Source organism: Cupressus sempervirens, chromosome 2 (assembly GCF_028749045.1).
Source record: "Cupressus sempervirens isolate cs-2001-9-10 chromosome 2, ASM2874904v1, whole genome shotgun sequence".
Classification (NCBI taxonomy): Eukaryota; Viridiplantae; Streptophyta; class Pinopsida; order Cupressales; family Cupressaceae; genus Cupressus; species Cupressus sempervirens.
This window is the reverse complement of record NC_143119.1, coordinates 569,458,385-569,475,126: the sequence shown is the minus strand read 5'-3', so window position 1 is coordinate 569,475,126 and position 16,742 is coordinate 569,458,385.

Here is a 16,742-nt window from a genome sequence, read left to right as displayed (position 1 = left end):
ACAAAACACAGCACGCTACAAGTTAAGATTTCAAATAAATTAGTGGAAAACCAATTAAAAAAGGAGTAGGGCTTCCTAGAATCCACTTATGCAATTGTTAGTGAGAAAATTTAGTGATTGAATGATGATTCACCTTCCATCAAATCACAAGGCCATAGAAAGTGCGCTCATGCAAGATAGAAAGCTATGCAGACACAATTCTATTGATCTCTTCTCAAGCTCATTACATTAGTGGAATCCATATACTTGTAGCAAACACCAAAACTAAAAGATCACACACCAAAAAAAATGCAATAAACCTTTGGCTCAATCACAATTTCATGAATAAAATTCATAGAAATATGACACATTCAGGAAAGAATCACTACACTCCAAATGTGAGCACCAAAAGAATCATTTTATTGCATAATAACGGTGGCCAATTCTACTAAGAATCTTTTCAACTTGATTCTCTTAATAGGTTGTAACACACTTGCCAAAATGGTGAGAGCATCTGCTACCATGTTTTTTCTTCTTGGAATGGATTTGATGTTCAAAGCTTCAAAATCATCCATTATATCCCATACCCTTTTTCTGTAAGCCATTAATCTCTTATCATTGCATGAGTATATCAATTTTACTTGTTGTATAACCAACTAAGAATCTCCTTCGATTATGATAGCCTTGACTCTTTTCTAAAGTGCAAATAAGAGTCCTTGAATCAAAGCTTCATATTCTACACCATTGTTAGTACATTTGAAATATAGTTGATATGTGGCATAGAATGACCTACTTTTTGGGTTATTCAATTCAATACCCGCACCAGCTCCTAGTTTGCACTTAGAACCATTAAAGTGAAGTATCCAAATTTGATCCTCTTTTGGTTTTCTAACTTTATGCTTGTTCATTCTCAACTTTTCTTTTACTTGGGCCTTAAATGATTATCTTTTAGGAATCCATTGTAACTTTCCAACTAGAGGACTTAATGATTCTCCATTCTAAATTTTTGATAGGGGAGTGCATGCTCTTCTTGTTTGCATTGAATCTCCCCTATCAGTTCTTTAATTTCTTCAACTTTGGGAAGAGGATGTATGACCACTGAAATTTATCCTTGACCTTTGATGTATTGCCTCCATCTTTAAATTTTGATTACTCTAGGTGGAGGAGAAGACAAACCCCCACCATCTAAAGAAGTATTTCTATATGATGCATTTAAATCCTATGTTTCTTCTTTAATCTTTTGAAGAGTGCTAGACATATCTTTGGGGCTTTGATTTTCTACAGATTCATGTTGTGGGTCATTACCCCTTTTCATTCCCATCAGCTGCATTAATAATTTAGTGATCACTTCTTGGCATGATGAACACTCAAACTTAGAATGACTCATTTTATGTAATTGAAAAAATCCAAGAAGGAGGAGAATGTTAGGGTTAGCTTCTTCCCCTAGACATTGCAAGTTAGCCATCATATGGTCTATGAATTGTGTCACAACTTCTTCTTCCAGAGCTGAAATTATTGGGTCCATATCATGATCCTCTAATTTTTTGGTTGAGGTTGTGTCAAGAGCCATTATCTTATAGGAGCCTAGCTCTATTTGTAGAAAAGACACTTTATTTGGAGCATTGTACTTAGTAATCATTTTATTCAACTTTGGCTCTTCGTCAATTTTGATTTGGTTGTTAAGACCCTTCCAGGGCAACCAAAGTTGAGTGAACTCTATTGAAAACCATCCTCTAAGACACTTAGTCCATTCCCTACTAAAATGCAATCCATATGTTTTAGGGATATTAACTACATGAATGTCAATAATATCTTGAATCCGAGGATGAACTGTTAGTTGTATCTGCACATCTTTCAACATGCCTATGGATTTCACTTTGGTTTTATCCAACTATATTACCAGTCGATTTGAGGGTTAAGGAGTGACTCCTAACTTTTATGCTATGGAAAATGGCATAACATTACATGAAGCCCCTGAATCAATAAATAAATTGAGAAGATTCTTTCTGTATATCTTGATGCTAAACAAGAATGGGGGTACCTCTATTTTATCTTTGAACATAGTGGGCATTGCCTTTGTAGCATTAACTTGTTATGGGGCTACCATTTGTGAGGTAGTATTAGTGTTGTGAGAAGTCTTTGTATGGTCCAACATCTTCATGAGTGTGTCCCTTTATTGTGGACAATTTTGTAGCATATCAAACATAGATATATTGGCTTTAGTTCATTTCAAATCTTCCACTGCATTATATCTCTCTGTAGACTAGGTAGGATTCTTCAATATTATTGGTACATTTGCTTGATTATGATTTTGTTGTCTTGCAGGTGGTAGTCTAACTAGTAATGGATTGTTGTTTGCTCTAGGATTGGGTGGAGTTGGTTGTAAAGCTACAAGAATTCCATCCATCAAGGGATCCTTTTTGCTTCTAAAATTGTAGGTATTTTGATTGTCGTTGCAAAAATCAAAGATCTCCTCATGTTGAATATCAGGTTCTTGACTAAATGGGAATGAGAATTCCTCACTTGTTGGTTATTCCACTTGCATGTTTTGTGAAGAATCATATGATTGGAAAAGAATAGCATTGAATTACATAGGGTGAGGATTGTCATTTGTTTGTGAACTTTGATTCATCTCTTGATTGCTATTTTAGTATGAACCATCATTATTGAGTGCACTTTGGCTATCGTCATACTAATTGATATCAACATACTAGACGTTGTTATTATTTTTATTAGCAAGAATGCTTCCATTATTTAGATAGGTATTCCATTATTAGTTCTACCTTTGGAAGCCATTATTCTGATCATGAGGATTGAAATTTTTTCCTCCACTATTATTTCTTGCATTATTGTTGTTATTATTTCCACTAAAGTTCCTATTGAATTTTTGACCAAAATTATTGTTGTAGGGAGGAGCATTGTTCCTTTGAAAATTGTTGTTGTGTCCTTGTGACAACCTAAGTTTTATTAGTTCATTACTCATTTGTGACATCATCCTCTTCATTTGGTCAAGTTTTGAAATGAAGCTATCAAGTCTTGAAATGAATCTATTATCTAGCTCTACAAGAACTATGGTCTTCTTTCAAAGAAAGCAGTCTTTGGTGGGTCATACCCTGGATATGTCAGTCTAGGGTTTTTTGGAGTGGGTTCCTACTATAATGGAATGGGGTTCATCGATATAAACTAGCAAGGCACTAGAGGTGCTCCAACAGGGTATGTGGGTATTGTAGCAATTTCTTGAGTTGGAGGCATCATCCCTCCTCCGTTAGGATTAGCTTGATTTGTGAATGTAATTGCCTCTATGAAAACTTTTTCTAATGTATCAATATCTACCGCAGGAAGCCTTCTGAGAAAGATGGCATTGAGAGGGTCCATGGCATTCAAATAAATCTGAATAGCTGCTTCCACTGGTATGGTATATGGTGATTCTAGCCTATGGTATGCCACATGGAAGTGATGATTGAAACACAAAATAGTCTCAGTTGAATCCCTTTTGATTGGTATGAATTGTTGATTTATCATAGCCTGGTTGACAAAAGTCTTGAATTGTTCCAAAAATAATTTCGCAAAAGTTTCCAAATCTCTAATGCATCCAAGTGGAAAATTAACATACCAATTGTAGACAACTTCTCCCAAAGAGTAAGGAAATAAATGAAGAACCACATCTTCATTAGCAATTTGTTTGCAGTTGCAAATTTCTTTGAATAATTTGACATGATCTTCAGCCATTCGTGTTCCTCCATAAATGAACCTTGGGCAAAACTTTTTGAGATTCTTAGGAAAGTCATGGAGTGCACCTCTTAGGTTAATGGGTGAGTCAATTGCATTTGTGAAAAAGGCCATTGGAGGGTTTTGTGGACCTAAAATTGGTTGTGTTGGTGGTGGGACTAGTGGAGTATGTATAGGTCCACTTGGCAGTTGAATTGGTTGTAGAGTAGAAGAAGATGACAAAACATTGAATGGAAGTAGTTGGATTTGGGGTATTCCTCTATCACTACATGGCTTTCAAAAGTGAATAAGCTCAAGAAACTCATGTCCACTTGGTGAAGACCTTAATGCTCACTAGAATGGGGATCTTGGATCAATATACTCCAGCTTGCATCAATTCTACAAAAAGTGCACCTATACAGAAGTACACTTTTTCACCTTTTTTGAATTTTATGCACCACAGAGTTTTGCGGACCTGCAAAACTGCGGAGCTACGCACCTGAATTTCTAAAAAAATTAGAAATTTTTTTGAACTTTGTGTAAAGTGAAAATTATTTACAAGGGTGCAAAATTCCAAAACTTTGTCAAATTTTCTTCATTTCCAGAGTGTACAGTGTGTTGGCCCTCCTTCTAGTGCCACTTCTATTGGGGACCTATTTTGCATGAGGCCAATGATAGGAATCCATTGTGTGATATCATCTCTTGAAAAGCCTATTATTTTAGGGATCAACTCCAAGGTTTTGTATTTGTCTTGTGATACACTAGAATCCACTTATTTGAAGATAAATGTGATTGCTCACAAGGAGGCCTTTGCTAGTACTAATCACTTTCTTTTGTTTCAAAATCAAAGTAGATATGCTTGCTATCTCAGAACTACACAAAAAAAAATTATATTTAAAAATATATATATATATTTTAAATCATTTTTTATTTTTTATTTTAACTATAATTAAAAAATGAGGGCATGCATGTACATCGATGCATGCAGCGCCAAGGTCTTCCCATTGAGGCACACGACAGCGTTAAAGTCTGGCCCTAGCACATGGCTAGCGTGCGTGACTAGTGCATACCATGGCCAGTGTGTAGTGCATATGGCAGCTAGTATGGCCTACGCATGACCAGCACATAATGCATGACACAATTGTGGCCAGTGCGAAGTGCTGATGCACGGCCTACACACAGTGCAGCTAGGATAGCCTATGCAAAGGGTAGCCAGCACATAGCACACAGTGCAGTCGTGGCTAGCGTGTGATTCTAACACACAATGCTAGTGTGTGCCATGAAAGGAGAGAGAGGGGGTGGGGGGAGCTCACCTTGCTCCCTTCTCTTGAAGAACTTGAAAAAAAATGAGGGAGAGAGGGGGGAAAGGGGTTTTATAGCCCTTTCCTCCTTGTGCGCAAAACACAATATGCACCATGCCTCAGCAAGCATGTGGGTGAGTTGGAATGATTTTTATTTTATTTTTGTGTTTTTTTGAATTTTTTGACTCTAGGACTCTAACTTTTAACCAAATTGTCTTCTTCTAACTCTCAAACTATGAGTCTAGGAGTTGAAAAAAGTAGGGGGTCCCCATTCCTAGTGAGGAATCGGGTGTGTGTTGTGGACACCACAACACTATCACTGATTGACATTCTACATTTGGGGGGGTTACTACTTTGTCTCCTTTCTTCTTCTCCTTCTTCTTCTCTCTTCTAGGGGCACTTTTTCCTCTTCTAGGGTTTTTTCCTTCTCATACTTCTTTATTGTATATACATGATGTATATTGTAATGGGGGGGGGGGGGGGGGGCGGGGGGGGGGGGGGGTATTAATTACTCCATCCATCCATGCATCTTTTTTTTTCATCTCTCTTTTTGGTGGAGGCTTTGTCCCATGAGGTTTTCCCTCTTTCTCCATTTTCATAGAGATTGCATTGCATCACATTGTCTTTACATAGGTACCTAACATGTCCTAGTAGCTAGGACACATCATGCATTTTCATCATAGATTTTGTGAGCTTAAGTGCATTCCCCTAAGTTGCACTTAAGGGAGGGTGTTAGTGCAAATAATTAATTATTATTAAACTTTACTTAAGTTTACTTAGGTTAATGCATTATTTTATTATTTATTAGTTAGACACCTGGAGTATGCATACTCATATGAGTTGTCTTTTTGATAACACAAGAGTTGGAAACTCTAATTTAGCACATGGTGTTTACAATATCTTTTTACGTGACATGCCTATGTAATCTTATCCTCTCATTATTGCACTAACTTCTATGCTCAATGGAGGATAATCTACTCTTGGTGGGCATGTGCTTAGTTGTTAAACTTATTACTTTGCTAACTTCTAGTCATTCTACAGGCCTTTATATACATGCACTTCTTGTGTGTATGTAAACAATGATATTCAAATTATTGTTATTCTCATCATACTTCATTGGTCCATATTATGCTCGTGCTTGAGCTTCTTGATCTTGTTTTAATTTTTCCCTTAGAAAAATTCTTACAAGAATGCCTTGAAGGTATGGAAAACTATTTTGAGTGTGAGAATGTGATAGAAGCTTAGAAGGTCCATTGGCCTAATTTTTCACCTAGCAAAAAAATTAAGATATTATGTGAAAATAGGAAGAATTTGTGTTTAGATTGCCTAGGGTTTTTAAAATTTTGTTTTTCCCTAATGAAAAACCCTAAGTCATGTCTTTCTTTTTGTTGAAATGTTTATTATTGTCCTACAATTATAAAATAGGTACATGTAAAATTTGGTTTATACATTTATATCCTCAAGTATTTTGATCTATTGTCATATTATTTGTTGGAATTTACAAGTGGGAAGATACCATATCAAACTATATTAAAAGAAAAGACATGCATGAAAATAGATAACACAAGATTTTGGTCACCTAGAAACCCTCCAAAATGAGAAGGTAAAACTAGTGTGAATTAGAAGTAACTAGCTTTAACCTTTTAAAAAAATTAGCTAAGATGATTCAAATGCATTAAACATATCTACTTAACATGAAAAATAAAAACATGCATGAAAATAGATAACACAAGATTTTGGTCATCCAAAAACCCTCCAAAATGAGAAGATAAAACTGGGGTGGAGATGACACCCACAAATTACCACTATAGCCAAATGTAACTGTCTAAGGTTAAAAAGATTGAACACTTCCAATGGTCTACCCTATGAAAGCTATGTCCTCTTAAAGACTTTACACTCTATTAAAAGTGACCTGGTTAGAGGATTTACAAATACTCACTTGGAATGTTACCCTGTTAAAGGATTTAACACCTTGTTGAAATGCCTACAACATAGCTATTAAACCAACCTATCATCATAGGATTTTCATTCCTAATAAAATGGCTAGAAAGTATTAGAATCTAATGACCTGATGACTTATAATCTTTAATTGCTAATTCCAAATGCTTGTTCTGATCCTTCCTTGATCTGATATCTCTCTCCTCAAAGTTCTAATGCTCTATTCTAACCAACTAGATTCTACAATGTTGCTCTTCCCTCTAAGCTTTTACATCCTTTTGAACTTCACTAGCATTCTCCCATACAATACTTTCACACACATGAATAATGGGGTTTCATCCTCCTTTTAAAGGCTTCAAATACTTAGGGTTAGGTATGAATCTATGATCAAAATTCATCTTTCTTTTCACACTCAATTCTTTTGCTTTTCCTATTGGTTGCATGTCGATTACATAAGAAATGCAAAAGATTTCATCATATCATCAAGATCATTCAAGATTCATCTTGAGTCAGCTCAAAAATGGTTTACATCTGAGTTTGTGAAGGCACAAACTCATATGTTGATTCTATGTTACTTGGCACTTACTAATAGTTGATACTTAGCACATATAGAAATCCTATTTTTCTTGACATCTATAGTAATTTTGTTTAGCTCGACATCTATACTTTGCTCAGAACCTATAGTGACTCAGCATCACTTGTCACATGACACTAGAATCTTGCTCGGTACCTAAAGTTCACTTGGCACCTATTGAATCTCTAGCTTGGCACATACTATAGCTCGACATCTATATTATACTCAACATCATCTTGAGAATTGGTTAAGTGTGTTAACATTCAATTGTCAAAACTAATCTGCTACCAATAATCTCCCCCTTTGATGTGACTAGCAAAACCACTTAACTCTGAATTATGAATCTAACCCCTATGAGTATACTACACATTCTATTTGACATATGTATAAAACTTCAAAAACTTGTTCAAAATTTTTGTATACCTCAAAAACTTGTAACTCCCCCTAAACTGATGTGCCAATTTTGTATCCAAAATTTCTTAAGTTGAATTTGTCTTGTACTGATGTGTCTAATACTCTTTGCCTTGTCCACTTTGTGTCTGGTCTATATTTGGTTTGTTTGTACTTCTCCTTTCACACATATCCTTATAGTTTTTTTATCCTTTTGGCTTTATTTCCTTAACTCTCCATAAATCTCAAAAAATTTATTATCTCCCCCATATCTACCTAATGTATTATCTCCCCCATTCTTATTATCTCCTATCTTTATTATATCTCCCCCTTTTTGACACTTATGTCAAAGGGTCCTAAGAATGAATTGAATATTTAGCCAAAAATGTTTTATTTACCTCCATTATCATCTTTAGAGAAGCATCCTAGTTGTCCAATGCTATTTCCAGTGCTTTGAGCTAGATGGTTGTCTCTACTACAAGATGTACTAGGCCTTCTAGTGTAGAAATATTTGAGCTTTCTTCAAAATATTTTTTGCATAGGCCATCTCTTTATGTAATACTTCCAAATGTGGGGTTATTGCAGATTGAATTTGCATTAGTTTGGCCTTAACATTAGCCTCTTCTACCATTAATATAGCTAATTCCTTCTGAGTGTGAAGCGTTGTGTAAAAATGCTTCTCACTTTGAGTTGGATCCTTCAGTAGCTATGTGCTAGATATCTTAAGGTTCCTCTCCAAGTTTACTATTCTCTGGCTAGTCTCTTGTGTGAAACATGAAGAGTACATAGTTTGGAGTACAATGAGAATATGTTCTCAAGAACCATTTTAACCTTTTCTATCTTCTTAGCAAACTCCACTTGTAATAGTGCTATCTCACTGGATATCTTCTCATTAACCTTCATTTAAAATTTCTTTTCGGACCATTCTAATAATTTAACATTAATATCAAGGTCTTTATTTTATACCTGGTCCACTATGTTGGACAGTTTCTCCATGAAGGGCTTTGCTTCATCAAGTACTTGCAAGTTGAATGCATCAAGGAATATGTCTTTGATTTTTACTAATGCTTGCTTTCACCTATACTCACTTTTGAGTATCTCTTATTTATTTTTCCTTTCTAGTGCCTCTTGCACTTCATTTATTTATGCTAGGTTCATTGTGTCATAGTCATAACTTGGTATGAATATTTCTTCATCAAATGCAGAGTCTCCATAGTGAAGTACCCTTGCTACCTTGGTGGAGCTCGAGCCTAGTGCTAATATTTGCAATGGTACTACATCAATGCTCAGCTACCTAATAGGAGTCCCTAAGGTAGGAAAATTTACCAGTGCCTATATTGCCCCTATCTCTCTTTCCTTGGGGGTTTTCTCCATTTCCTTGTCTTCTTCTCTTCTACTTTGATCAATTACAATGATTTGATGAGGTGTACCTTGGCTTTGTGATGTAGGATCCCTTTGTCCTATCTACTCCTTATCTTGCTCCTTTGTAGTTAATGTAACTAAAGTGTCAACCTTAGTATTTGTGTACTCATGTGTTACTTGCTCTTTTGGTTCATCACTTGTAGCTATAGGAGATTGTGAAGGTGGTTCTTGTGTGTTCACCTTCCCCTTATTAATTTCAGCTACAACTTTTTGTAACTCTTCTACACTCACTAAAATAGGATGTATGCACAACTATGATTGCAATGTTGTTTGGTAAAGGATCTTTTTGAGATCCTTTGCAGTCAATAGATTGATGTTCTAACTTGAGGTGTCAGGAACATCCTTCACAATTGCAGTTTCCGTAGATGTAGGTGTTGTATGTAGAGGATTGGGTGGTGACAATTAGGTGTCTTGGACATTTTTTTCTTGCTATTGCTCCTTAGTTGTTGCCTCATCACCTTTATGTGTCTTCTCCTCCACTGTTATGTCCTCTATCTCTTTCTCTCCTTCTTCTTCTTTTTCATTTTCTTCTCCTTCCTCATCATCATTCCTTCCTTCAAAGGGGTCTTCTTTCCCTTCCTTGATAGTAGTCAATCCATAAATCAATTTTTACATTTGTGTGGACTTCTTTTCAACATCTTTTATTTTATTTTGCAAAATACTAAAGGCTCTATGTTTGGGTGCAAATTTGCTCCCATGTTTCCTGTTAGCCTTGCTTATTTGACCTTTTGTATGGTCTGGAATTATATGAGCCAATGTTGACTCCCTTATTTCCTTCTTCATTTTTAGGTAGGAATGCCATTTATTTTCAACTATTGAACTTAGCTCCTTAGGCATTGAATTATCCAGTTCAAGTGGAGCAGTCTTGAACTTGGCCATCATAGTTTAGATAGACTCTTCCACTATTTTTTTCTCTTCTCTACTTAGCTTATTAAAATCAATATCTTTTAAACTATTTAAATTTTCATTATCCCTAATGTTATCACAAACATTCTCCAAATCAGATTTGGTGGAGTGTCTTACCACTCTGAATTGATCATTGTCAGATTTTGTCTTTCCTTCATCTGATTCTAGGGGTGCAACATATTTTCTTCTTTTCTTTTCTACTGGCCCTCCTTGCTATGCCCATTCCTTAGCCACTTTTTTTTTTTCCTTGGCATTTGACCTTGTAGTAGGCTTGGCTAGGCTTGACTTAGTATCTTTCTTCTTTCCTTTAGGCTATGTAGTAGGCTATTTTTATTCTTTTCTCTTCTTAGGTTCAGCCTAGGGTGCTTCCTGCATGACACCTTTTTCTTCTTCTACATCCTCACCCATGTCTTGGGTTAATGCTAATGGTTCTTGACCTTGTTCTTCCTCATCTTCATATTCTTGTTTATCTTATTCTTCTTCAGTAGTGCACTCACCAAATTTAGCCTTTAACTTCTTCACAAGTTTATCCTTTTTCTTCAATGTGGAGGTAATTTTTAACTCCATGTCTACCTTTGACCTTATCACATCATAAGTACCAAAATGTGGTGCACTCTTGTCCATTTTCTCTGCTACTAATTTAGTTATAGCTATAGATGCCTCATCTATATTTATTTCATATCCAAGAAGTCTTAGCCATCTAACCCTTTATATGGCTACTTTTATGTAAGTATAATCAATATCTACAAGAAAACATACATCATTTACATGTTCTACCAATGAAACTAGTATGCTTAGCCTCTATTTCTATTGGTCTTAGAATGGTCTTGACATTCAAGTGTTAACACACGTAACCAATTTCACCATATATGTCGAGTCACTATGTATGCCAAGTGAGTGATAGTAGCTATCGAGTCAAAACCTTAACAAGTGCCAAGTGACTTCAAGTGTTGAGAAAGATAGAGCATAGTATGTGCCAAGTGATTCCAAAAGACATGTGTTGAGAAACATAGAGTATAATAGGTGCCAAGAAATTCAAGATAGTATGTGTCGAGCACTAGCAGGCCAATATGTGTCGAGTAACACATAATCAACATATGAGTTTGTGGCCTCATAAAATCAAATGTAAATTTTTTTTGTAGCTAACATAAAGAGATTTTGAAAAGGAAAAAGGATAAGGATGAATCATTCACATTCCCTATGTGATTCGCATGCAGGCATTTAGAAAAATGGAGAAAGCATGTGACCAATGAGAAAAATGCAAGGTATGAATGAGAATTTGAGATTCAATGTGGATTGTAGATCCATACCTAACCCTAAGTCTTCATAATATTTAAAAGGAGGTCAAAAACCCATTGCATATGTGGATGAAAATATTGTATGGGTAGATTATAGAAAAAATTTAATGTGAAGAAGGAAAAACTTAGAGGAACAGAGTAGCAATTTTATATCCAGTTGATCAGAACCAAACAAGGGATAAGGGATAATATCATATATTAGATCTTAGAGGATTAAGATTAGAAGAGAGAAAATCAAGTGCTTGAATCTAGTAGTTAGAGATTGCATACTATTAGGTCAAATGTTCTAATACTTTTTAACCATTGTATTAGGTGCTAAAATCCTATATTGATAAGCTAGCTCAACAACTAGATAGGAAAACCTTTAGAGAAGGTGATTGAAAATCCTATGTATTAGGTGGGTTTAATTGCCTATTATAAATCCTTTAATAGGGTGAGACTTCATGTAAAGTGTCTATAAATCCTCTAACCATGTCACCATTGACACAATGTAAAGCCTTTAAAAGGGCAGGCCTTTCATAGAGAAAACCATCAGAAGTGGTTGAATATATATTGTTGTAGTAATTTTTGTGGGTATCATCCCCACCCTAGTTTTACCTTCTTATTCCTGGAGGGTTTTTATGTTATCAATTTTGGTGTTATGTGTTATTGCATGTGATTTACTTTATGATACTTTATATGTCTACATGCATGCAGTTTATTTTTCACTTATATGTTTAAAGGATTGAATAAGGTTAAAAGTATTGTACTTCTTATTCACCCCCCTCTCAGAATTACTCTTCCCATTTTGAACATTCCAACAATTGGTATCAGAACAACTAGTTCTCACAAGAATAAGTCTAACAGCTTGGAGAAAAAGATTAGAGGATGGAAGTCTTCAAACTTGGGAAGATTATTGATAATAAAGTGATTGATGTGAATCTAGCTCTATACAAAGTAGAAGAAACCAGAGGGGAACTAAGAAAATCTTTAAAGAAAAGGAAGGAGATAGCTATAGCTAAAAATGACATACACTACAAGGAGATTGACACCACACAAGTATTTTCTAATGGAGATTCCAAGGAATTTGATGTAGCAATAGTAGAATTGACCAATGAGAAACTTTCTTTTAGTCTAGCTCATTTGAAAACTACCACAGAGTGTCTATCATTATTATCCTCTAAAAAGGTAGGCCCATGATGTCAGATTGTGCTACATGTCTTGTTGGTGCTTCCCTACATTATTTAATCCTCATTCATCTTCTAATTGTGGGAAAGTTCTAGACTTTGATATAGAATAGATCAATGGTGCATAAAATTGAAAATAAAGTAATACATTCATTTAAATGGTCAACCAATGATATTTGGGATTTTTTAGAACGTGCACTAATGGTACTGACAATTCTAAAAAAAGGCTCTGACCAACTCTAACAAGTAATAATATTGGCTATGCATTGATATTCTAATACAAGCAAGGGCTACATGGCACGAAGGTGTTTGCTTACAATATTTAAAAACCTTTCACTTTAGTGATGCATGAAAGCACCCTCCATCGATCTGACCAAGATCGATGGTGGGTCAAAAAATAGCTACACTAAAGTATTTCAATTGGAATATTTACACTTACTATAATAAAAAACAAGGATATAAGGTTTGACCAAAATATATAAAGTCATCCTTGCACAATGTTAAAACTTAGGATAAAATGTCCCACTTAAAGTTTTGAAAAAGCACTTTCAAAAGAATTTTTTAAAACTAGGGTAAAATAAGATAAGACATTAGGGTTTTTTACACACTTAGGGTTTTTTATGACTATATTGATGACAAAACTTGAGAATTTAATAGAACTCAAACAACATAGAGACAAAGACATGATTAAGGTACCACAAAATTTGAAAATTATAAGGAAAGAAACCCTAATATGTAGTATACCATGACTTAGATGATTTTTCACCAAAAATTTTAGAACATCCTCAAGATTGTGAAAAATTAGACCAACAAGAGCCATAGGAGATATGGAAATGAGAGAAGCATATGAGAGATTGTGTGAAAATGGAGTCTTGAAAGAAGAATACCAAATCATTGAGAAGAAGGGTTTGACTCATGCCTTAGAATCCCCCATTGTCTTCAAAATGAAATGGATTAGACTTATACTTAGTAGGATTCATGATGGAAGTTTATGGCTAGAAGATGGTCCAATTAAGATATCAAAAAGGATTGTACATAGGGTAATAGGGTATCCAGCCCTAGATCAGCCAAAGACCCTTAGAAGTGACTCTAAGGAAGCAATTGAAGAAAACACAGGTGCCAAATAGAACAAGAAAGGAATGACTATAGATACTCTCCAAGACCCTCTTGTTGACTTTGTTGTTAAGGTTATCTCTCACAAATTTTATCAATCTAGTAGACTTAACAGTGTACCATGCATTGCAATGGATGTTGGTTACAAACTAGTGAAAAAGGATCATACTTATGATCTTGCAGAATTGCAATTGCACCAGATCAATGAAAATGTAGTAGCAATAAAGAGAACTAAAGGAGCACAATGAAAGTTTGGTGCAATTTTGATTTGCATATTTTTCTATGTATATAATGAATTTCCATGCTTTGGTGAAGATTTTTGGAAAGAAAATAGGTCTCTAGTAGCTCAAGTGAATGAATATATTGAACAAATGGGAGAAAATTTTGAAACACTTATGACATTTTATTTTGAAGATTTCAAGAAGACCATGAAACTGTAGGAATTTTAAAAATGGGAAGAGTACTTCTCAGAGGGGGGGTGAATTAGAAGTACAACACTTTTAACCTTATTCAATCCTTTAAACATATAACTCAAAAATAAATTGCATGCATGTAGACATATAAAGTATCATAAAGTAAATCACATGCAATAACACATAACACCAAAATTGATAACCCAGAAATACTCTAGGAATAAGAAGGTAAAACTGGGGTCGGGATGATACCCACAAAAATTATTGTAGCAATATATATTCAACCACTTCTAATGGTTTTCCCAATGAAAGGCCTGCCCTGTTAAATGCTTTACAATATGTCAATAGTGACCTAGTTAGAGGATTTACAAACACTTTACATGAAGTGTCACCTTATTAAAGGCTTTACAATAGGCTATTAAACCCATCTAATAAATTGGATTTTACATCACCTTCTCCAAAGGTTTTCCTACCTAGCTATTAAACTAACCTATCAATATAGCATTTCAACATCTAATACAATGGTGAAAAAGTATTAGAACATTTGACCTAATAGTATGCAGTCTCTAGCTTCTAGATTTAGGCACTTGATCTATTCTCTTCTGATCTTGATCCTCTAAGATCTGATATTTGATCTTATCCCTTGTCCCTTGTTCTATTCTGATCAACTGGATATAAAATTGCTACTCTATTCCTCTAAGCTTTTCCTTCTTCACACTCAAATTTCACTACAATCTCCCCATACACTATTCTCATCCACACATACAATGGGTTTTCAACCTCCTTTTAAAGATTGTGAAGACTTAGGGTTAGGTATGGATCTATGATACACATTGAATCTCAAATTCCCACTCGTACCTTGCATTTTTCTCATTGGTTACATGCCTTCTCCATTTTTTTGATTGGTTTCATGCAAATCACATAGAGAATGTAAATGATTCATCCTTATCCTTTTGCCTTTTTGAAATCTTTGTATGTCAGCTCCAAAAGTGGTTTACATTTGAGTTTGTGAGAGCCCAAACTCATATGCTGATTCTGTGTTACTCGACACATATTGGACTATTGGTGCTCGGCATATACTATCATAGATTACTTGGCACTTGTTGCATTACAAGTTTGCTTCACACCTATTATACTCTATGTTTCTCAGCACATGAATCTTCCTAAATCACTTAGCACATATTATGCTCTATCTTTCTCGGCATCTATTACTTTCTTGACACCTATTAAGATTCTAACTCAGCAGCTACTGTCATTCACTTGGCATACATAGTGACTTGGTATATATGGTGAAATTAGTTAAGTGTGTTGACACTCAAATGTCAAGACCATTCTAAGATCAACAATCCCCCCTTTGACATGAGCATCAAAAACACTTAACTTTTGCATTAGTGAACTGATCTTATGACTCCCTTTGAGTTGATTATGCCTAGTCCATTCTTCTTTACTAAAATTTTGTGTTGATGTGTCTGATTCTCTTTGTCCTTTATCCTGTACCTATTCCTTTGTATTTGCTTATGGAATTTCTGCATTTGCATCAGAGCTATTTTCAATATTATTACTAAAATTTCAAATTTTTGTGTCTCCCGCTTTACTTTTTTTCTTATTACTTGTCTCCCCCTTTCTGGCTATCTGCAAAATTTCCACTTTATTCTCAAAATGAATGAAAGAATGTAATCAAAAATATCAAAATTTGGTATTTCTCCATATATCTTCATACATATTTTTATCTTCTCCTAATGTATATATATATATATATATATATATATATATATATATATATATATATATATATATATATATATATATATATATATATATATATATATATATATATATATATATATATATATATATATATATATATATATATATATATATATATATATATATATATATATATATATATATATATATATATATATATATATATATCTCCCCCTTTTATATATCTCCCCTTTTTTTGACACTAATGTCAAAGGGTTCTAAGGAGTAATACCATACTTAGCAAAAAATGTACTATTTACCTCCATTATTGTTTTCAAAGTTGTATCCCAATTTTCCAATGGAATGTTTAGTGACTTGTTCTAGATGGAAATCTCTATAGCAAGGTGTACAAGTCCATCTAGGGTAGAAATATTTGGATCTTTCTTTAGGACTATTTCAATGTATGCTTTCTCCTTGTGGAGTACCTCTAAGTGTGGGGTTAGGGAGGACTAGCTTTGCATCAATTTTGGCCTTTATATTTTCCTCCTCTACTATTAACACAACTAATTCTCTTTGTGTGTGAAGTGTCTATGCAAAATGCTTCTCACTTTGAGTTGGATCTCTAGGTAATTACATGATAGATATTTTTAAGTTCCTTTCCAAGCTCATTATTCCTTGATTGGTTTCTTGTGTGAAATTTGAAAAGTCACACAACTTCCTATATAATGAAAAAATGTTTTCCAGAACAATTTTGGCCTTATCTATTGTCTTGGCCAATTCTACCTATTTAAGTGCACTTCCACTTGATATCTTCTCATTAATCCTTC